The sequence below is a fragment of the Heterodontus francisci genome, chromosome 4, assembly GCF_036365525.1.
Source record: "Heterodontus francisci isolate sHetFra1 chromosome 4, sHetFra1.hap1, whole genome shotgun sequence".
Classification (NCBI taxonomy): Eukaryota; Metazoa; Chordata; class Chondrichthyes; order Heterodontiformes; family Heterodontidae; genus Heterodontus; species Heterodontus francisci.
Window position 1 is genome coordinate 156840877 of NC_090374.1, and position 22361 is coordinate 156863237.

Below are 22361 nucleotides of genomic sequence, written 5' to 3' on the forward strand. Positions count from 1 at the left end.
GGCAGAAACCCACGCAGTCACAGGGAGAACTTGCAAACTCCGCACAGGCAGTACCCAGAACTGAACCCGGGTCGCTGGAGCTGTGAGGCTGCAGTGCTAACCACTGCGTCACATTCTCTCAGCATTTCCGGCTGAAGATGTTTGCAAATGTTTCAGCCTGATCTTTAGCACTGATGTGCTAGGTTCCCCCATCATTGAAGATGGGGATATTCCTGAAGCCACCTCCTCTGATCAGTTGTTGAATTGTCCACCACCATTCACAACTAGATGTGGCAGGACTGCAAAGCATTGATCTGAACTGTTGGTTGTGGGATGTTGGCTCTGTCTATAGCATGCTGCATCCGCTGTTTAGTATTTTTGTAGTCCTGTGTTGTAGCTTCACCTGGTTGGTACCACATTTTTAGGTATGCCTGGTTCTGCTCCTGACATGCTCTCCTACACTCCTCATTGTACAGGGTTTGGTTCTTTGGTTTGATGGTAATGGTTGAGTGAGGGATATGCTGGGCCATGAAGTTACAGATTGTGATGGAACACAATTCTGTTGCTGCCGATGACCCACAGCACCTCATGATGCCCAGTTTTGAGCAACTAGATCTGATCAGTTCTGAATCTACCCCATTTAGCATGGTAGTAGTGGCACACAACATGATGGAAGGTGTCCTCAGTGTGAAGACCGAGCTTTGTCTTTGCAAGAACTATGCAGTGGTCACTCCTACCAATACTGTCATGCATCTGTGGGAGGTAGATTGGTGTAGATGAGGTTTAGTAGGTTTTCCTTCATTTAGGTTCTCTCACCATCTGCTGGAAGCCTGGTCTCGCACATATGTCCTTCAGGACTCAGCCAGCAGTGGATATTGAAGTCCCCCACTTGGCGTACATGTTGTGACCTTGTTACCCTCAGTTCCTCTTCCAAGGAGCACTGATTCATCAGTTGAGAGAACACAGGAGGTGGTAATCTGCAGGAGGTTTCCTTGCCCATGTTTGACCTGATGCTATGAGACTTCATGAGGTCTGGAGTCAATGTTCAGGACTCCCTGGGCTATGACTGTATACTGTAGTTTAATGTAATATAGGCCTGTTACTGAGCAGAATATGTAAGTAATCTGAGTTTTATCACAGGAAGTGATGTAACAGAACTTGTATTGTGTAGAGTGAAACTGGAACCCTTAAAAGTCAGATGCATGAAAATAAACTCCTGTTCCTGTAACCGTCAATCTCTCAGATATTTTGTTATAAGACTAACCAGCATCAGAATATTACATATATCACTGTATTGCCACCTCTGGTGGGCTTATCCTGCCCGTTGGACATGACCTACGCAGAGATGGGGATGGAGGAATCTGTGACATTGGCTGTAAAATGAGATTTGGTGAGTAAGACTGCCAGGCTGTTGGTTGACTAGTCTGTGAGACACTCTCCCAATTTTACGACAAATCCCTATATGTTACTGAGGACAGCTTTGCAAGGTCAACTGGGCAGGGTGTGCTTTTGTCATTCAATGCCATCTGGTTTGTCTGGTTTTATTCATATTTGATTTTTCCATAGTGGTTTGAAAGCTTGCTAGACCATTTCAGAGGGAGGTTAAGAGTCAACCAGATTGCTGTAGGTCTGGAGTTGCATGTAGACCAGACTGGCTAAAGAGGACAGATATTCTTCCCCGTAGGACATTAGTAAACCAGGTGGTTTTTTTCCCGACAATCCATTAGTTTTATGGTCACTATTACTGTGACTAGCTTTTTAAATCCAGGTTTTTAATTAATTTGAATTTAAATTCCCCCAGCTGCCACAGTGGGATTTGAACTCGTGTCTCCAAAGCATTAGTCCAGGACTCTAGATTAATATTGAGTAGCATTACCACAATGCTGCCTTTCCCAGTAAAGCGGCCTTGCTTATTTATAATGGTGTTTGTTGTTCTGCCCTTTTATTGTATTTCCTCTGAAGCATCGTGTTGGAACTTTTCTTGAAAGCTGATCTGTCTTCAGTGAAAGGTTCTCACCAAGTAAAAGTTTATATAAAAAGCTTTTTGTGAAAAAGGTTCTTTGAAGAGACAGATATAAAATGATGCTGGAAAAGTAGTCTTGGGAGATGGTGTGGCTTTACTTGTACACTTGGAGCATAGGAATGTAGGAACAGGAGTAAGCCATTTAGCCTGTTCTTCCATTCAGTCAGATCATGGCTGGTCTGTGACCCCACTCCATTTACCCACTCACCTTTGCCCACATACGTTAATACCTTTGGCTAACAAAGGTCTATCAATCACAGATTTAAAATTAACAATTGATCTAGCATCAGTTGCCAGTAGTGGAAGAGAGTTCCAAACTGCTACCACCCATTGTGCGAAGAAGTGTTTCCTAATTTCACTCCTAAAAGGTCTGACTCCAATTTTTTGACTATACCCCCTACTTCTTGACATCCCAACTTGCAGAAATAGTTTATCTCATTCTACCCTATCTGTTGCCCTTAATATCTTGAAAAATTCAATCAAATCACCCAAGCCTTTTAAATTCCATGGAGGCAACCCTAGTTTGTTTCATATCTCTTCGTTGTTGTTGTTGTCATAACTTAACCCTTGGAGTCCGGGTATCATTCTGGTAAATCTGTGCTGCACTTCCTTGAAGGCCAGTATATCCTTCCTAAGGTGTGGTGCCCAGAACTGCACTCATTACTCCAGGTATTGTCTAGCCAGGGCTTTGTGTCACTGAAGTATGACTTCTACCCTCTTGTATTCTAGGCCAGCATTCCATTAGCCTTTGATTATTTTCTGTATCTATTGATAACATTTTCATAATCTGTGACCTGGACCCCTAAGTCTCTTTGGACCTCCCCTGTTTCTAGCTTTTCACCATTTAGAAAGTACCTTGTTCTATCATTTTTAGCTCCTTACATTTGCCGACATTGAAGTCCATTTGCCACCGTTTTCCCCATTCATTTAATCTGTCAATATCTTTGTAATTTTATGCTTCCATCTACACTGCTTACAATGCTGCCTATTTTGTGTCATTGGAAAATTTGAATCTGTAGTTTTCCATCTCATCATCCAACACAGATTGTTGCAGGAGAGCAAAAGGAGTGACCCTGGATAAAACTAGGGCTGAAAGTAGACATGCGGGATTGTGAGGGCAGGGGTCCAGGATAAAACCAGGCCTGAGAGTGGGCACACGGGAGAACAAGAGGAACAATCCAGGATAAAAGCAGGCCAGAGTGCAAGCCTGCGTGAAAGCCAGTAGAGCAACCCACGATAAAACTAGGCCCAAGAGCAGGCTTCAGGGGAGCGAGAGGTTCAAGTGACCCAGGACAAAACTAGGCCCAAGAGTGGATGTGCGGAAGGGCGAGAGGAGCGTAGAGTTGGGAGCCGGAGCTTCAAAATCAACGACAACAAAAAAATCAAAGGCTGAGGCATGAGGCATATTAATTTTGTCATATGAACATTAATTTTAAACAGTTGCTGGAGTGAAGAAATGACTTGTTTAAAGATTTCACCAGATATTTGGCTGGAGGATATTTGCATACTAAGAGACGGTGCTTGTGGGGGCAACGCAACCACTCCCTGGTCCAATTAACCCAAATGGATTTTGATCACCAGACATTGAAGATATAGAAATCTTGCATTCCAGTGTCTGCTAAGATGGAGACTTCACATACGCATGAGTGGTTAAACCAGTTAGTCTCATGACTAGCCTGCTAGCCAACTTGGAGTTTTGAATTGTACTCACAGGACAGTTTGAAGACAAACTGCAGATTGCAACTGAAGCTGGAACCCATGTTCCTGTATTGTTGATGTTCTAAAGTACGTTTTTTTCTGCACATTAGTCTTTGAAGCAACAGTATAACTTTGCACTATGGAACTATGCAGCATGACCCTGGAACGCGAGAGAGCCTCTCTCCTGGCTGGCACTCTCTCGCATTCTCACAAACCTCCAGACTCATTGAAGTCATTTAAACCTTGTGAAAAAAAACTCTTACATCGAAACAAGTTAAAGCGTGCACTGGGCCCCAATGAACAGCAAGGCTTACCGGCAACCAAAGACCCTACATTGAACTCAGAGGACTGTAAATACACCCAGGTATTGCCTCAAACTTATCCCCTTCCTTCTTTCTACTTTTTCTGTTTCTATCTGCATGTGTGTTTATCATGTATAGAGTCATAGAGAGATACAGCACTGAAACAGGCCCTTCGGCCCACCGAGTCTGTGCTGACCAACAACCACCCACTTATACTAATCCTACATTAATCCCATATTCCCTACCACATCCCCACCATTCTCCGACCACCTACCTACACTAGGGGCAATTTACAATGGCCAATTTACCTATCCATCTGCAAGTCTTGGCTGTGGGAGGAAATCAGAGCACCCAGTGGAAACCCACATGGTCACAGGCAGTACCCAGAACTGAACCGGGGTCACTGGAGCTTTGAGGTTGCAGTGCTAACCACTGCGCCACTGTGCCGCTCCAAATGGGTACATGCTAGTGCGGTCGCATCGCATATTCGTGGTTGTTAACCGGATTAGAGTTTAAGATTTATAAACTTCTACCTTTCTTGTTTAAATTTTTTAAAACCCGTCGAATTAATTTCTTTTTGCCTTTCAATTGCAAAGCAGTGAACAAGGATTCACTGAGGGGGAGCTAACAACACAGTGTTTTTAAAATTAAACTCTATTATGATTAAAACAGGCAAAGGCTGAGAGGGAACCCCTAGACCTCTTTCTCACCTGGTCATAACACGTCACAGAACAGCAGGTATGTGATTGGTTGGTGAATATCGCAGTTTATTTTTGCTCTTTAAGCTAGGGAGGAGTGTCAAATGCAGAGCTAAGAATCTGTAGCTTACCACTACTTTAATTCGTTTATCTAGTTTATTAATTTAATATTCTATGGAACTAAAATAATTAAGCAATAATTTTAACTAATTAAGTCATTAACAGTTTAGATAAACATGGCAGGGTCAGTGGTGTGTCATAGCTGCAACGTGGGAGTTTTTGGATGTACTGCAGTCCCAGACAACCACATCTGCAGTAAGTGTCTGCAGCTCGAGTAACCTCAGCTCAGAGGTGGGTAGGAGTCTGTGCTGCAGACATTGTGGGGTATCGGGGAAGAGGAGAGTTAGCTGAAAAATTTGTTCTGGGAGGCAGACACATCCTTAAGTAGTACTTTAGAGCTGGCCAAATGGTCATGGACAGGAGGTTATGACTGCAAGTCAGGGATCCAGAATGTAATACAAAGAACAAAGAACAAAGAAAATTACAGCACAGGAACAGGCCTTTCGGCCCTCCAAGCCTGCGCCGATCCAGATCCTCTATCTAAACATGTCGCCTATTTTCTAAGGGTCTGTATCTCTTTGCTTCCTGCCCATTCATGTATCTGTCTAGATACATCTTAAAAGACGCTATCGTGCCCGCGTCTACCACCTCCGCTGGCAACGCGTTCCAGGCACCCACCACCCTCTGCGTAAAGAACTTTCCACGCATATCCCCCCTAAGCTTTTCCCCTCTCACTTTGAACTCGTGACCCCTGGTAATTGAATCCCCTACTCTGGGAAAAAGCTTCTTGCTATCCACCCTGTCTATACCTCTCATGATTTTGTACACCTCAATCAGGTCCCCCCTCAACCTCCATCTTTCTAATGAAAAGAATCCGAATCTACTCAACCTCTCTTCATAGCTAGCGCCCTCCATACCAGGCAACATCCTGGTGAACCTCCTCTGCACCCTCTCCAAAGCATCTACATCCTTTTGGTAATGTGGCGACCAGAACTGCACGCAGTATTCCAAATGTGGCCGAACCAAAGTCTTATACAACTGTAACATGACCTGCCAACCCTTGTACTCAATACCCCGTCCGATGAAGGAAAGCATGCCGTATGCCTTCTTGACCACTCTATTGACATGCGTTGCCACCTTCAGGGAACGATGGACCTGAACACCCAAATCTCTCTGTACATCAATTTTCCCCAGGACTTTTCCATTTACTGTATAGTTCACTCTTGAATTGGATCTTCCAAAATGCATCACCTCGCATGAAGGTGTCTCAGCCCTTGACTTTGGCCAGCAGATACGAGGTTCTTGCTGCCTGTGTGGATGAGAACAAGGACTGCCAGATGTATGAGCAAAGTGACTATAGCACCATGGTGCACAGTGCCATTCAGGTTGGGTGGTGTTACGAACAGGTGAGAAAGGGGTCTAGGGCTCCCCCTCTCAGCCTCTTCCTGGTTTGGCCATAACCCAGGGTTTAACTTTTAAAACACCGTGTTTTAGCTTCCCTCTCAGTGAGTCCTTGCTCACTGCTCTCTAATCGTAATGGCAAAGAAATCAACCAGACAGGTTTCCCAGATTTAAACAAGAAATATGTAAGTTTATTAACCTTAAAACTCTAATTCAGTTAAAACTACTAAAAATACGCGACGCGACTAAGCTAGCGTGCATACGCGATAAACACACATACAAATAGAGACAGAGGAGGAGAAAGAAGGGGAAAGGTTTGAAGTAATAGCTGGAGTTCAGTTACTGGTTTTAGATTGGTTTTAAAGACTTTGATTGAAGTTTAAGTCTTGCAGTTCTCATTGGGGCCCAGTGCACACTTTCAAACTTGTTTCACTGGTCTTCTGTCTTGAGGCTTAAGTTACTTCCATGGGTCGCTGGAACTTTGCGTGAGAGAGAGAGAGACAGGAAGAGACCTTCCTTCTCTTTTGTCTTCAAATTGCAGTCTGTTCCTTTCTGGGTATACAATTCAAACAAACCCAGGTTGTCCAGCAGGTTAGTCATGTGACTAGCTCCTTATTTGGAACAGCCTCTCCTGCGAGGTGAGTGGATTCCCCCAGCTTACTGGACACTGTCAGTTTGGGGTGGGGTGGGGGGGAGGTGGAATGCTGGCTCTTACACATTCAATGTCTTTTGATCAAAATCCATATGGCTAATTGAATCAGGCAGGCACTCCCATTGTCGTCTTCATGCAACTGTCTTGTAGAATGCAAATGTGTAGCCATGTTTTCATCCATTGTTGTCATTTTAAACAAGTTATTTCAAATCCAGTAACAGTTCAAAAATAATGTCCCATGTGATGAAATTAATATGTCTTATTTTGGCAGGTGTGGTTTCTGCCATAGAGGAGTGAAAAGGAATATGGTAGTGATGGGGAATAGTATAGTCAGACTGTTCTCTGCAACCAAGACTGAGGGCAGAATTTTGTTCTGCCCTTGGAGGTGGGCAAGGAGGCGGGAGGGGGGTGAAAAAATGGCAGGGGTTTCCGTTCCCATTGCCCAGGCCCCTGCAATTATGTCCAGGATGGGAAAGGCCAGGGAAGGTCTTCCTGCCCCAGGTCAATTAATGGTCACTTAAGAATCTCTTCCTGCCTCCACTTCAATTTTGTGGATGGCAGAGCATCTCGCCACCACAGGGAGACACCACTCGGTAAAACCTGGTGGCGACCTACTGGGGTCAGGGAGGGGTCCCTCCTTTGGGGACAATCCAGGGTTCCTGGAGGCCCCTCCTTCAGCAGCGATTGCCACCCCCCGGGGAAGACACCTCCCACCACCCCCCCCCCCCCCGCCCCCCCAACTCTTTGCCTGTCATCTGTCCCGGACTGTTCTCCAATCTTTGGTGCTGCAGGGCCTCCTGCAGTATCGGAAGTCACCACTGCTCCCAATGGCGCTGTCAGTACCGCAGAGCTGCCGGCCTTCCGATTGGCTGGCAGATCTGTGGGCGGGACCTTGTCCCTTAAGGGACGGTGTCCCTGACAGTGGGCAGTTAATTGACTTCCTGCCATTAAATGACTTTGAGGCTCTGACAGAGGGCAGAGGCGGGGTCTCGCCCACCATCCAGCCCACCGCCAGGACACCCATCGCCAGAATAAAATCCAGCGCTGGGAGTTCAGAAGGTTGTGTTGCTTGCCTGGTGCCAGTGTTCCGGACATCTTCTCACAGCTGGTGAAAAACTTGGAGTGGAGAGGTGGAAGAATCCAGTTGTCGTGGTCCAGGTCGGAGCCAATGACATAGATAGAACTAAGAATGAGGTTCTGCGGAGGTAGTTTGAGGAACTGAGTTCTAAATTTAATAAGCAGCACCTCAAGGATAATCTCTGAATTAATATCTGAGCACCGCACAAATTGGCATAGGGTCAAGGAGATTAAAGAATTAAGCGCATGGCTCAGAGTGGTGTGGGAAGAAGGGGTTTCAATTCATGGCACCAGTACTGGGGAAAGAGGGGGTAGTTCTATTGGGATGAGCTCCAATTAAACCAGTTTGGGATCAGTTGTGGATAGGGCTTTAAACTAACAGGGGGCAGGGGAGCGGCCAGATGAAGATACATTTAAAAATCTAACAACAAAAATCGAGGCAACAAAGTAGTGTAGCCATTTTGGTAGAGACGGATAGAGAAGAAGGAAAGTGGGACAGGAAGGGACAGAGGGCCGGATTTTCAAAGTGGCAGCAGGAAACAGGAGCCTGGTTTGGATTTTGGTCTGAAATCTACCTCCCCTGGGAATTTGATTGCAATTTTCAAGTGGGAAAGCCTCAATTGGTATGGAGACGGTTTCCTGTTCTCTTCCAGACACTGAGATTGAAAATGGCAGTGGGTTAGATCAAGTTTGGGACTCATGTCGGCTTCCACAGCAGCAACCACTGAGGTTGCTGGTTGTCCTGAGGGAAAGATCTGCGGTTTGTGCCAAAACTTTCCACTGCACCAGAGGGAAGCGAGATGTCATTGGAGCATTAGGCCCGGCACCTGGGACAGGGCAGACCCTCGCTTCATTGACACCAACTTGGATCTAATACTGGAGGCTGTGAGGGAGAGCAGGGAGGTTCTCTTCACGGAGGGTGGCAGGAGGGGGCCACCTTATCGTGCAGCAGGAGCAGCTCTCTGTTCAGTATTATCCCCCTCCGCCCCCCTCTTCCTCCTCCTCTCTTACCTCCTGCTCCTCCCCCAGTGAGCTATCTCCTTCCTGGACCTCATTGTCCTCAAGGTCCACACCTCTCTGGCAGGCCATGTTATGGAGCACACCTAAGACCACCACAATGATAGAGACCTTTGCATGGCATCATCTGACCGATCCAAGCACCAGAATCGTATTTTCACAAACCCGATGGCCTGCTCAATGGTTGTCCTGTTGAGCAGGTGGCGTGGGTTGTTTCATCTCTATGCCACAGTCTGGGGCTCACGTAGAGGGGTCAGTACCCATCTCTTCAAGGGATTTTCCTTGTCCCCTTGGATCCATCCATGCACTTTGGCAGTTGAAATGAAGATCTGAGGCATCCTGGACTGGTGGAGGATGAAGGAGTCATGGCAGCTGCCAGGAAAGTGAGTGCACAAATAGAGGAAGCTCTTGTTGTGGTTGCAGGCCAGTTGGACTTTGAGGGAGTGGAAACCCTCCTGATCTCACTGGCCGGTCACTGGGTGTCTTGATGGCAACATGGGTACAACTGATAATGCTGTGCACCTGGGAGAATTGTCAAAACCCAATGCCCTCTGTGCCAGTGCAGGCCCATCTGTGTCTAAGTGGGTGAAGTCACTGCCCTCCTGAAAAGGATACCTGTGACCTGCCTGATTGGTCTAATGAGATGTCACCTAGGTCCACAGCTGCTCCATGGGCAACCTGTTTGTATAGAGGTTCAGAGCACTTGTGCCCTTGATGGCTGCAGTTAGGAGACTGCCATGGAGGCCGTGAGGCCTCAGATCATTGTGGATCAGTGCACACAGGACTGAGACCATCTGTCTGGATAGATGTAGCCTCCTACAGCACTGGCACTGTCATTTTCAGGTAGCTGTCTCTCGGGCTGTGCACCCGATATCTTGGGTAGCGCCTTCCTCCCCTTGCAGCCTTCTGCTCTGCTTCTCTGGTCTCTGGCCTCCTGCTGCCCAGGAGGGTACATATGCCGCAGCTCACTCTGACTGCTCTGTCCAATGTCAGAGTTGCCTGTTCCCATCTAACCTCTGTCAACTGGGCCTTTAACGCTTACCAGGTCTTTCCATGCCAATCCTAGCTGCCACAGTCATGCCAGCGGGCTCACTTCCCTATCTGGTCTCATGTCAATCTCCAATGTAACATTTAAATTCCACATCTGTAACAATATCCTCAGTGAGATACATCTGAGGCAGCTTAGCTTCATTCTCTGCTTCTTGTTACAACCAGGTGAGAAAGGTGTCTAGGGGTCTTTTGCTGTCTTCGCCTGGTCTTATTGTAACAGGGTTTAATTTTAAACACACTGTTCACCCTTTGTCAATCCATGTTTACAGCTTTCCAATTATAAAGCAAAGAAATTAGCATAATCAGGCTTTCTTAGGTTTAAAGGGGAAACGTGAAACTTATTAAACCTTAAACTTAAACTCTAATACGATTAACGCCTACGGATATACGACGCGCTCATGCTAGCATGCACACGTGATACACACATGCACATAGGGACAAAAAAGGGCAGAAGAAAAAAAAAGTAGAGAGGTTTGAGGCAGTCTCCAAAGAGGGTTCCTTGTTACTATTTCTGTGTTTCCAGCCCACTGTAGAGTCCTTGATTGTAGACAGCTCTTACTTTTCTTTGGGGCCCCGTATTCTTCTTAAACCTTGTTCACTGTAGGAGACTTTTCTCTCTTGGTGTTCATACGTCTTCAATGGTTTCCAATGCTGTTGAGAGCGAGATGAGAACAGACAGGAGAGAGGTGTTCTCAATCCAGGAGAAAACAGCCTTCTGAGTTCAAATTCTGTGGCAAGTTCAAAAAACCAACAGCCAGCTAGTCATGTGACTAAAACTGGTCTGACCACTTCTGTGCATTGGGGAAGCAAAGACTGGGGTCCCTTGTTCCAACATTGTCTGTTACTATGCACATGTCTTTCCAGTCAGGGGTTTGCAATTTTTAGTTTTAATGTTCATGTGGCGAAATAATGTATGACTCAGTCTTGACAGGTGGGGGGCTTGCCTGACACTCTGCTTTAAAGCCATTTCCATAGCCCTCATTACCCTCCACAATACTCATGTCTTCACAACCCTGCTGTGTTCCCCCCATGGCATTTCCCCGTTCCCAGCATTTAAAAATGGCTCTCTGTTCCTGACAAGCCTGTTAATGAGCTCTTAAATTAGCTCACATGCAAAAAATTGGATGCAGGCATCCGACCTGTTCCCTCCCTGGCAGCTGAAGTTTAAAAATAGGATTACGTTTCGGAGACAGTGAGACCCAGTGCCAACCTCCGAGAATGTGTTCTTCAAATTGTGCTCGCTGCTGTCCCCGCACTCAGCGGGGATTGAAAATCTGCCCCAGAGTGTTTAACAGTAATAGTGCATCAGTGAATTAGGTCCAGGCAAAGAATAGTGGTTAGAAAAAATTAAAAGCTCTATATCTGAGTGCACAAAGCATTCATAATAAATTAGATGAACTAGTGGCACAAATAACGATAAACGGTTTGGATCTAATCACCGCTACAGAGACATGGTTACAAGGTAACCAATGTTTGGAAATAAATATTCCAGAATACACAATATTTTGAAAAGACTGGCAGAATGGAAAAGGAGGGGTATCCCTGATGACATAAGGACAGTGGGAAGAAAGGACCTTGGCTCAGAAGATCAGGAAGTAGAATCAGCATGGGTGGAGATTAGGAAGATGAGGGTCAGAGCTGGTTGGAGTAGTTTATAGGCCCCCAATAGTCGTTATACCGTTGAAAAGAGCATTAAGCAAGAAGTAATTGGAACCTGTAACAAAAGCAATGTAATAATCATGGGGGACTTTAATCTTCATATAGACTGGACGAATCAAATTGGCAAAGGTAGTCTAGAAGGTGAGTTTTAAGAATGCTTTTGCCACCATTTCCTCAAACAATACATTGTGAAACCAACGAGGGATAAAGCTATTTTAGGTCTAATATTGTGTAATGAGGCAGGGTTAATTACATATCTCATAGTAAAATATCCTTGGGGGGGAAAAGTGATCAGAATACAATCGACTTCCATATCTGGTTTGAAAGTGACATATTCAAGTCAAAAACAAGAATCTTAAACTTAACCAGCTCTCCCCTCATACCTATGTAATTGGCTTTGTTTAAGATTGATTGGGTAAATAGACTAAAAGGTATGGCAGGAAATAAACAATGAGAAACATTTAAAGAAAGGATTCAAAATGTTCAAGAATACGTTCCACTAAAAAACAAAAACTCAATGAGAAAGATCCATATATAGATTACTAGTTAAATTAAGGATAGTATTAGATTAAAAGAAGAGGTTTATAATGTTGTGAAGAACAGTCATAAGCCTGAGGTTTGGGAAAGTTCTAGAAACCATTAAAGGGCAATGTTGATAAGGGAAAAAATAGAATATGAGAGTAAATTATCCAGGTATATAAAAACAGATTGTAAGAGCTTCTACAAGTATATAAAAAGGAGAGTAGCTAAACTAAATGTTGGTCCCTAAGAGGCAGAGAGAGGGGAAATTACTATAGGGAATGAGGAAATGGCAGAGACATTGATTTCCCGGCCCCATGGAGGTTGGTTTGGAGGTTATGTGAGGGGAGGGGGTGGGGGTGGGGGGCAGGAAAGTACCAGGAAACCCCTTTGGGAATGATCCCAGACGCTGTCCTGTCTCCGAGCAAATTTCCCAGGGTGGGCTGGCATGGGAATTGGCAGCCTATTCCACGGAGGCGGGTAGGCAATGAAGCCAATTAAGGCCCCATTTTCCACAACACTGTAACTTTCCGAGTGTTGCTCGGGCAGCCCGCTGTGTTGTGAACCCAGCAATGCTGCAGATGTGGCCTCACACCAGGAGGTTGGTTGGCCATGGGTGGCTGAATTAATTGGCAGCATCATGGATCTGCAATACTGACAGGGGTCCAGGAGCGGCCACAGGTATTCCGCTGGAGAAGTCAACCTTCCATCCTGAGGACCCTCTCAGTACTTTGCCATCTTTCTCACCACTGTCATGCCCAGTAAAGGCATGTCCCATTCATAACTTTAAACACGAACTGTATCCAGCATAGAATCTACTGGAACTGAATTTTCCTTTTGTTTTAAATGAACCACAACGGACATTAAAAGTGGACATGGTCTGCAAAGAGGGCCACTGAAGATCAGCTGACCTGACCTGTGTATTCAAAAACTGACTCACTGTCTGAAAGGACAAAAGGATACCTTCCAGACTAAGAGGTGTCAGCAGCGCCTATCTTGAAACCATCAGGAGACATTCCTGAGTTGAATGAGTTGCTCCTAAAACAAAGAAGGTGATTCACTTAATCTTCCTCAGGATGAATGTCTTACACTAAACTAGTATGGGGCTAATCAACCTAGAACCCCCATCATATTTGGAAAAGGAATTGAGAAGTCACATGGTGGGGCAGCCATGTTGGTCTCCTTTAAAAAATCTTTTAAAATACTGACTGCAAAAAAAAAGCAACAAGCAGACAAGATAGTACCATTGTGCCTTAAAAGAACTGGAGGCTGCAACATCTTAAGGTCCTTAGGCCTCTTCCTTTCAAGGTCCACCAGAGAAAACAAATGATTTGGTAATGAGATTACAAGCAACTAACTTCATGACCTGCCGAAAATCCATCTCTATGAGAGAATCCTGCAATGACTTTGATATACGACTCTATCGAATCCACCTGGGGATATGAGATTGGGTAGGAAAGTGAATTTGAGACAGAAAATCACCATAATTATATTGCATGGAGGTGGAGGTTTGATGAGTCAAATGGTCTACGCCTGCTCCTATTTTGTACGTTCTTGTATGAAAACAGAAAATGCTGGAAATACTCAACAGGTCAGGCAGCATCTGTAGAGAGAGAAACAGGGTTAACGTTTCAGCTCCATGATTTTTCATCAGAACTAGGAGAAATTAGAAATGTAATAGGTTTTAAGCAAGTGAAAGGTGTGAGGATGGAAAAAGAACAAAAGGGAAGGTCTGTGATAGGTTGGAAGACAGGAGAGATAAAATGAAAACAGTTGCTGGTACAAGGCCAAAGGGAGTGATAAAGATGCGTCTAGAGGAAGTGAAAATGGCAGAAGAATGAACAGCTGCCATTTGAAAACAAGGAAAGAGAAAAACAAGACACTAAAAATAAAATTTGCAAAGAAAAAGGAAACAAAATGGAGACAGATGTTACAGTCAGATAATGAGGCAGTCTGTGCCCACATGCTGCAAGACCTAGATAACATTCAGGTTTGATCTGATTAAGTGGCAAGTAACATTCGCACCATACAATGACCATCTCCAACAAGAGAGAATCTAAACATTTCCCATGACATTCAACGGCATTACGATCACTGAATCTCTCAACATCATAAGGCTCACCATTGACCAGCAACTTAACTGCAGCAGCCATTTAAATACTGTGGCTACAAGAAGACTCCAGAGGCTGGGTACCCTGCAGCGGTTGACTCACCTCCTGATTCCCTAAAGCCTGTTCACCATCTACAAGGAACAAATCAGGAGTGTGATGGAATACTCTCCACTTGCCTGGATGAGTGCCGCTTCAGCAACATTCAAGAAACTCGACACCATCCAGGACAAAGCAGCCTGCTTTTGGCACCCATCTATCACCTGAACCATTCACTCCCTCCACCACCGGTGTACCGAGGCAGCAATGTGTACCATATACAAGATGAGCAGCAGCAACTCATCGAGGCTTCTTCGCCAGCGCCTTACAAACCTGCGACCTGAACCGTCTAGTAGAACAAGGGCCCCAGGTGCATGTGAACTTGACTGTTGTGTTATTGCTTTTGTCAGCAATAGGGTACCAGACAATCTTGAGTTGAAAGGTAAATAACCATGGGTTCTTTATTGTGAAGTAACAAATTTACAAGAGAGCTTTATCATACACATGTGACTAGGTGCTTAACACATCTCCGAGTGCTTTACCACATGTTGGATGACATCACTTCCTGTGATGATATGTGAGGTATTCAAACTGTTAAAGTGATATCACAACACTGAACATCTGCAGGTTTCTCTCCAAATTAAACACCATCCTGACTTGAAAATATATCGCCGTTCTTTCAACACTGTTGGGTCAAAACAAGAATCTATCTACCTCCACCTTGAAAATATTCAATGACCTCCCTCCACCATCTTCTGAGGCAGAGAGTTCCAAAGTCGCACAACCCTCTGAGGGGAAAAATTTCTCTTCATCTCTGTCCTAAAAGGGCGACCCCTAATTTTAAAACAGTACCTGCTAGGTCTGGACTCACCCACAAGAGGAAACATCCATTCCACATCCACCTTTGTCAAGACTGTTCAGGATCTTATAAACTTCAACTGTTCAACCTTTCCTCATAAGACCACCCGCTCATTCCAGGTATCAATCTAGTAAATCTCCTCATAACCACCTCCAATGAATTCACATTCTTCCTTAAATAAGGAGACCAAAACAACACACAGTATTCGAGATGTGGTCTCACCAATGCCCTGTATAACTGAAGCATAACATCCTTACTTTTATTTTCAATTCTTCTCGTAACAAAGGATAGCATTCCATTAGCCTTCATTATTACTTGCTGTACCTGCAGACTAACTTATTGTGACTCATGCACTAGAGCACCTAGATTAAAGGCCTGCTACCTGACCCGAACCTGACGAGACCCGACCACGTGTCGGGTTGGGGTTGGGATGGGTTGCACTTCCGGGTCCGGCATTCGGGCTCGGGTCGGGCCAGATCATACACACTCTCTCACAACCTCAGGTAAGTGACTCTAATGTTAATTTACTTTTAGGACATTAAAGGTGGTTTTGTTAGTTATTTTAAGCTTGTGCAGGTAAAGAACAAAGTGAAAAACAGAAGGTAAGTTAACTGATGGTCGGGTCGGGCGCAGGAAAAAATTGAAGGACTAGGGCCGGGTCGGGCTCGGGCTCGGATGGGGTTCTGTTGGGCTCGGGTTGGGTCTCATATGCAGACCCGAGCAGGCCTTTAACCCAGATCCCTCTGCACTTCGGAATTCTGCAGTTGTTCTCCATTTAAATAATACTCTGCTTTTTTATTCTTCCTGCCAAGGTGAATAACTTCACATTTTTCCACATTATACTCCATCTGCCAGATTTTTGTCCACTCACTCAGCCTATCTATATCGGTCTGCAACCTCCTTATGTCCTCTTCACACCATAATTTCCTTACCTATCTTTGTGTCATCTGCAAATTTAGCTACCATGCTATCACTCCCCTTATCTAAGTCATTGATATAAATTGTAAAAAAGTTGAGGCCCCAGCACAGACCCCTGCAGGACTCCATTCATCACATCCCACCAATCAGAACAGGACTCATTTATGCATACTCTCTGTTTTCTGCCAGCCAGCCAATCTTCTATCCATGCTAATATGTTACCCTCTCCACCATGAGCTCCTACTTTTCACAATAACTTTTTATGTGGCATCTTGTCAAATGCCTTCTGGAAATCCGAGTACAGTACGTCAACGGACTCCCCTTTATCCATAGCGCATGTTACTCCTTCAGAGAACTCCAACAAATTGGTTAAACATGATTTCCCTTTCACAAAACTATGCTGACTATTCCCGCTTACCTTGAGTTTTTCTAAGTGCCCAGCTATAACCTCCTTAATGATCGATTCTAACACCTTCCCATGACAAACATGAAGCTAACTAGCCTATAGCTACCTGTTATCTGCCTCACCCCTTCTTGAATAGAGGGGTTATATTTGCTACTTTCAAGTCTGATGGAACTTTTCCAGAGTCTAGCGAATTTAGAAAAATTAACACCTCATTAGCCACCTCTTTTAAGCCCCTAGGATGAAGTCATCAGGACCCAGGGACTTGTCAGCCTGCAGCTCCATCAGTTTGCTCAGTACAGCTTCCCTACTGATTGTAATTTCACCAAGTTCCTCTCTTCCTTCCACCTCCTGATTTGCAGCTATTACTGGAATGTTTTTTGTATCCTCTATAGTGAAGACAGAAGAAAAATATTTGTTCATTTCATCCACCATTTCCTTATTATCTACTATTAACTCCCCATTCTCACTCTCTAGAGGAGCAACACTCACTTTACTTACTCGTTTCCTTTTTAAATACCTGTAGAAACTCTTTCTATCTGTTTTTACATTTCTAGCTAGCTTCCTCTCATACTCTAATTTATTTCTCCTGATTCACCTTTTAGTCATTCTCTGCTATTCTTTATATTCTGACCAATCATCTGACCTACCACTCATCTTTGTGCAATTATATGCTTTTTCCTTAAGTTTGATGCTTTCCTTAACCTCTTTAGTTAACCACGTATGGTGGGTCCTCCCCTTAGAGTTTTTCTTTATAGTAGGAATATTCTTATTCTGAGTATTCTGAAATATTCCCTTAAATGTCTGCCACTGCTTCTCTATTGATCTATCTCCTAGCCTAGTAATCAGGTTCACTTCACCTCGCTCAGCTTTCATGCCCACATAGTTGCCCTTATTTAAGTTTAAAATACTAGTCCTAGACCCATTCCTTTCGCTTTCAAACTGGATGTAAAATTCAATCATATTGTAGTTGCTGCTACCTAAAGGTGCCTTTATTGAGGTCATTAATTAATTCTGTCATATTACGCAATACCAAATCTAATATAACCTGCTCGCTGGTTGGTTCCAGAACGTGCTCTAAGAAACTTTCAGCTATGAAGAGAGACTGGATAGGCTAAGGTTGTTTTCCTTCAAGCAGAGAAGGCTGAGGGGGGACCTGACTGAGGTATACAAAATTAAGAGGGGCATAGATAGGTTAGATAGGAAGAAACTTTTTCCCTCAGCAGAGGTGTCAAAAACCAGGGGGCATAGATTTAAGGTAAGGGGCAGGAGGTTTAGAGGGGATTTGAGGAAAAAGTTTTTCACCCAGAGGGTGGTTGGAATCTGGAACGCACTGCCTGAAGGGTAGAGGCAGGAACCCTCACAACATTTAAGAGGTATTTCGATGAGCATTTGAAATGTCATAGCATACGAGGCTACAGGCCAAGTGCTGGAAAATGGGATTAGAATAGATGGGCTCAATGGCCGGCACTGACACGATGGGCCGAAGGGCCTGTTTCTGTGCTGTAACTCTATGACACTATGACACAAAATCCTGGAATTTCGTTCCTAACAGCACAGTGGATATACCCATACTACACAGATCGCAGCTGTTCAAGAAAGCGACTCACCTTCACCTTCTCAAGGGCATTTAGGAAATAAATGATGGCCTTGCCAGTGACGCCCACATCCCATAAATGAATATAAAAATAACAGATTTGGGCAAAATGCTAAGCCTCAGTTTTAATATTTTCAGCATAGTCCATTATTATTTGTGCCAGAATCTAAACTGGACAAATCTTTTTACTTAAATAAAAACAAGAAATGCTGGAAATACTCAGCAGGTCTGGCAGCATCTGTTGAGAGAGAAGCAGAGTTAATGTTTCAGGTCAGTGACCCTTCTTCAGAAGTCTTTTTACTTGGTGTGGTTGTATATTGCTGTATTTGATGCCTGGCAAGGACCAGATATTTAGAGAGTTTCTGTTGTATTTCTGGATTGGTGGTCCCTTAATCCTCTGCCTCCATTCCATTAGAGGCTGCACAGGTGGATGGCTACCAATCATGTACAATGTCTATGTTCATGAACATAGACATTCATGAACATAGACATTGTACATGATTGCACAAATTCCATTTTTTGGAGGAAGGCTATATAAAAAATATGCTTCAACTCTTTGTGAATCATTAATACCAAAGACTCTATTCAAATTCTTACTTGAAGGCTGCATTAGTGCATTGCTGTATTGTCTGCTAACTGTAGGTTTTATGGTTGAACTGAGCTGGCACTAAGCCAATAATACTTGCCCATTGATTGCCAGGTATTTCCCTGCTGCTTGGCATTGTCATGGAGGAATTTTGTCTAATTTGGGCCTGATTTTTCACTTAGAAATTCACACTCAGTAAGATTTTGTTGTGACCGGATGAGGAAGGGGTCTCAGGCTCCCCTCTCGCCCCTTTCCTGGTTTGGCCGAAACAGGGTTTAGCTTTTAAAAAGTGTTTTAGCTTCACCTCAGTGAGTCCTTACTCACTGCTCTCTAATTGTAATTGTAAAGGAACCAATCAGACAGGCCTTCTTAGGTTTAAACAAGAAAGATGTAAGTTTATTAACCTTATCATTCTAACTCAGTTAAAGTTACTAAAAATATATGACACAACCACGCGAGCATGCATATGCGATAAACACACATACAAATAGATACAGAGGGGGAGAAAGAATAAGGGGGGATTGGAGCTGTAAATGGAATTCAGTTACTGTTTTTAGCTTGGATGTAAAGTCCTTGATTGAAGTTAAGTCTTGAAGTTCTTGTTGGGGGCTAGTGCACACTTTCAGACTTGTTTTGCTGGTACCAGAAGGCTGAAGAAGTCCTCTTAAGCTGCTTCTGTGTGTTCCTGGAACTTTGCTGGAGAGAGAGAGACAGAGAGAGCGGGGTGCTTCTTTCAATTGCAGTCTACCCCGAACCTTTCTATGAGGCACAATTCAATCAATTCCCAGGTTGGCCTGCAGTTTATTCATGTGACCAGCTCCTTGTTTGAAACAGCATTGCCTGCAAGGATTGTTGATTCTTCAAAGCTTACTAGACACATTCGGTGGGGGGAGTGGAGTACTGGCTCTGACATAGACAATGGCTCTCAATGTCTTTTGCTCATCAGCCCAGCCCAATCCTGCTAAATGAATCAGGGAGCACTTCCATTGTCTATCTATTCAACTGTCTTCAGAATGCAAATGTGAAGCCATGTTTTCAGCCATTATGCTGTGTGGTCTTTTTAAACAAGCTATGTTCAATGTCCAGTAAAAGTTCAAATAGTGTTCCATATGATGAAATTGATATGTTTCCATTTAGCAGGTGTCGTTTCATCACAATTTCAAATACCTTAGTTAGTTGTCTAACTTTTGGCTAGCTTTTTGTTGCAGGAGCCATTGATATCAAGCTGAAGCTAGCAGAAACTTTTGATCCACACCTTTCACAATGTCGGTTAAAATTGTAATTGTGTTTAATAAACAGCTGCAATATATAATCCTGGACTGTTGATTCAGTCATCATTGTCATGATTGTAAGTGTGGGCTTGAGTATTGGAGAATATATGGTACTTAGAAGGGAAACTGAAAGTAGCTTTGTGCTTCGGGGAAATCACCTGACACTGGGGGTTGTTGTAAGGTCAAATAGTTTTGTAGCCACAGTGAGCAACCATAAGCAAGGAATCTGCAGAAGTTTTTAATAAAACACTTGTTAAATCTTGTTAAAGTTAGATCTGTGATTTCAGCTGTGATTCATTTCAGCCTGAGATGTGACGATCACGAACTACAATTCTTGTTAAATCACTCCTAACCTGCAGCAATTCTTCAGTTTGATTTCAGTAAAGGCAATTGCCAAAATTCATGGCATGGCAGTTCATGCTCCTCAAGACAGTTGCTTTTGTTGGGGTGTATAATTCACCTCAAACCTGTGGCCCCTGCAAGTTTGGCAGCCAAGTAATTTCTAAGTCTTTCCACGATAAGCGGGCACCACAGGGAATAGAGGGCCCAGTATTAATTTAAAGGCGGCTTGTGAGCACGAATTGCATACATGAAACTCAGAAGTCCACTCAGCAGATCAGAATCTGTGATTTCAACTCAGTTGAGCTCATTACTTCAGACTTCCGTGTTTCACATAGCGGGCGGGACCACACCCGCATGACGCGATCTCACCTGTATTTAAAGGGACAATGCACAAATGGTGGAGCAGAGTTTGGTGAGCCCTCGGGCTAGAACACCCAGAGGGCACAGGCTAAAAACATCTCAGCAGTCATGGCAGGGATCTGAGCTGTTTGCCTCTACTTCTGCTGAAACCAGATGGATGCACCACATAGAAGTGGTCGGAAGTAAATGTTCAAGAAATTGTAATTTACTAGGGGTATGCACATGGGTGTTTGACAAAATGGTTAGTTTTCTTTTAAAAAATGCCACACAATTTACTGATTAGCAGCACTGCCATGCCTTGCCCATTAGTGCGGCCCAAGTGCCAAATCAACATTTCACTTGTTTCATGATGAATGTCAATGCATGATGAGACCCATTGGGCAAATGTGCAATGGGTGAATGAGTGGTCGAGGACTGTTTACTGCAAGGGAGGGGAGTGGGCGTGGGTAAAAAGTTCATGCCACATTCACTGGTCTCAAAGCCTAGGTGGAGGTTAGGGCACTTATCTTGGGCTTCTTGAGCTTCTTTCATATTGTTCTGAGTGTGGCTTCTGTTTTCCCATCAAAGCAAATAAATGAGAATGTGGCTTTTTCAACCTTTCAACATAGTGGGGTTGAGTTTCACTTTCACAATTCCACAGACCATCACTTCCCCAGACTCTGAATGCTGTTGCCATTTTTAATTAACAGGCACTGGCAGTGAAACATAATGAATAGCTGCAGAAAGAAAATCATTTTGCAAATCCTTTCCCAAGTTTCCAACTTATTTTAGAGGATTTTCCCTTGCTATTGGAGCTCTATCTACACAGGTGTCTACCCTGAAAAAAACAGCATTTTACCTTGGAAACTAAAAGAGGGAAAACATCAGCATGGACTTGCGAGGGGCCTAAAAACCAGTTGGAAAGAAATCTTTAGTTGCAGAAATTCATTGATTGCAATTTGGAGACACAACTGAAAATGGATCAAACTATTAGCTGAGGGAGAGATCTTTATTGGTAATCAATAGTTTGTGCTTTTTATCTTTTGGAGCAATGTAGCTTGGATCTTGTGAGACTGATAACTTGCGTGTTAGATTCCCTGTTGCTGAAAATGTCTCTTAGGTCTTCCATTAGTTTAGACATCTACTGTTTACTCACAACAATTTTAAACTATGTGCACAGTCATGTCTCCTGTGATCTTAAGCGAAAGAAGTTCTAAATTTAAAAATAGTTTTAGACATCTGCTGTCTTCCCAGCATATAGATGTTTCACATTTGTTGTGGGACTGCGTCTGGTTTGAAGATGAGAGAGAGCAAACTGGCAAGACCAGTTTATAAAAGCAAAATACTGTGGATGCTGGAAATCTGAAATAAAAACAGAAATTGCTGGAAATACTCAGCAGTTCTGGCAGCATCTGTGGAGACAGAAGCAGAGTTAACGTTTCAGGTGTGTGATCTTTCATCAGAACTGGCAAAGGTTAGAAATGTAATAGGTTTTAAGAAGGTGAAGCAGGGATGGGGGGAAGGAGAACAAAAGGGAAGGTATGTGATAGGGCAGAGAGCAGGAGAGATAAAGTGACAAGGAGGTCATGGGGCAAAGGCAAAGAGAGTGTGCTAATGGTGTGATGAAAGACAAAGCATTAGTGTAGAGAGAGTGTTAATTTAAGAATAATGAACAGCTCTGTCCAAAAGCACAAACATGAAATAACAAGCTTAAGGCAGGCACATGGCAAAAAAAAAAGATAAAATAAAATAAAATAATAAAAA

The 22361-nt window shown here is 43.8% G+C and overlaps 1 protein-coding gene across 1 annotated transcript in view; it reads left to right on the forward strand.

The window, feature by feature from the left end:
• The first annotated feature begins 1248 nt into the window (after window positions 1-1248).
• Window positions 1249-22361, forward strand: part of mboat4 (membrane bound O-acyltransferase domain containing 4) — a 76277-nt gene continuing 55164 nt past the window's right edge. Inside the window, exon 1 of the mRNA XM_068030423.1 lies at window positions 1249-1369. The gene's annotated coding sequence lies outside the window, so the exon portion shown is untranslated. The remainder of the gene's footprint in view (window positions 1370-22361) is intronic.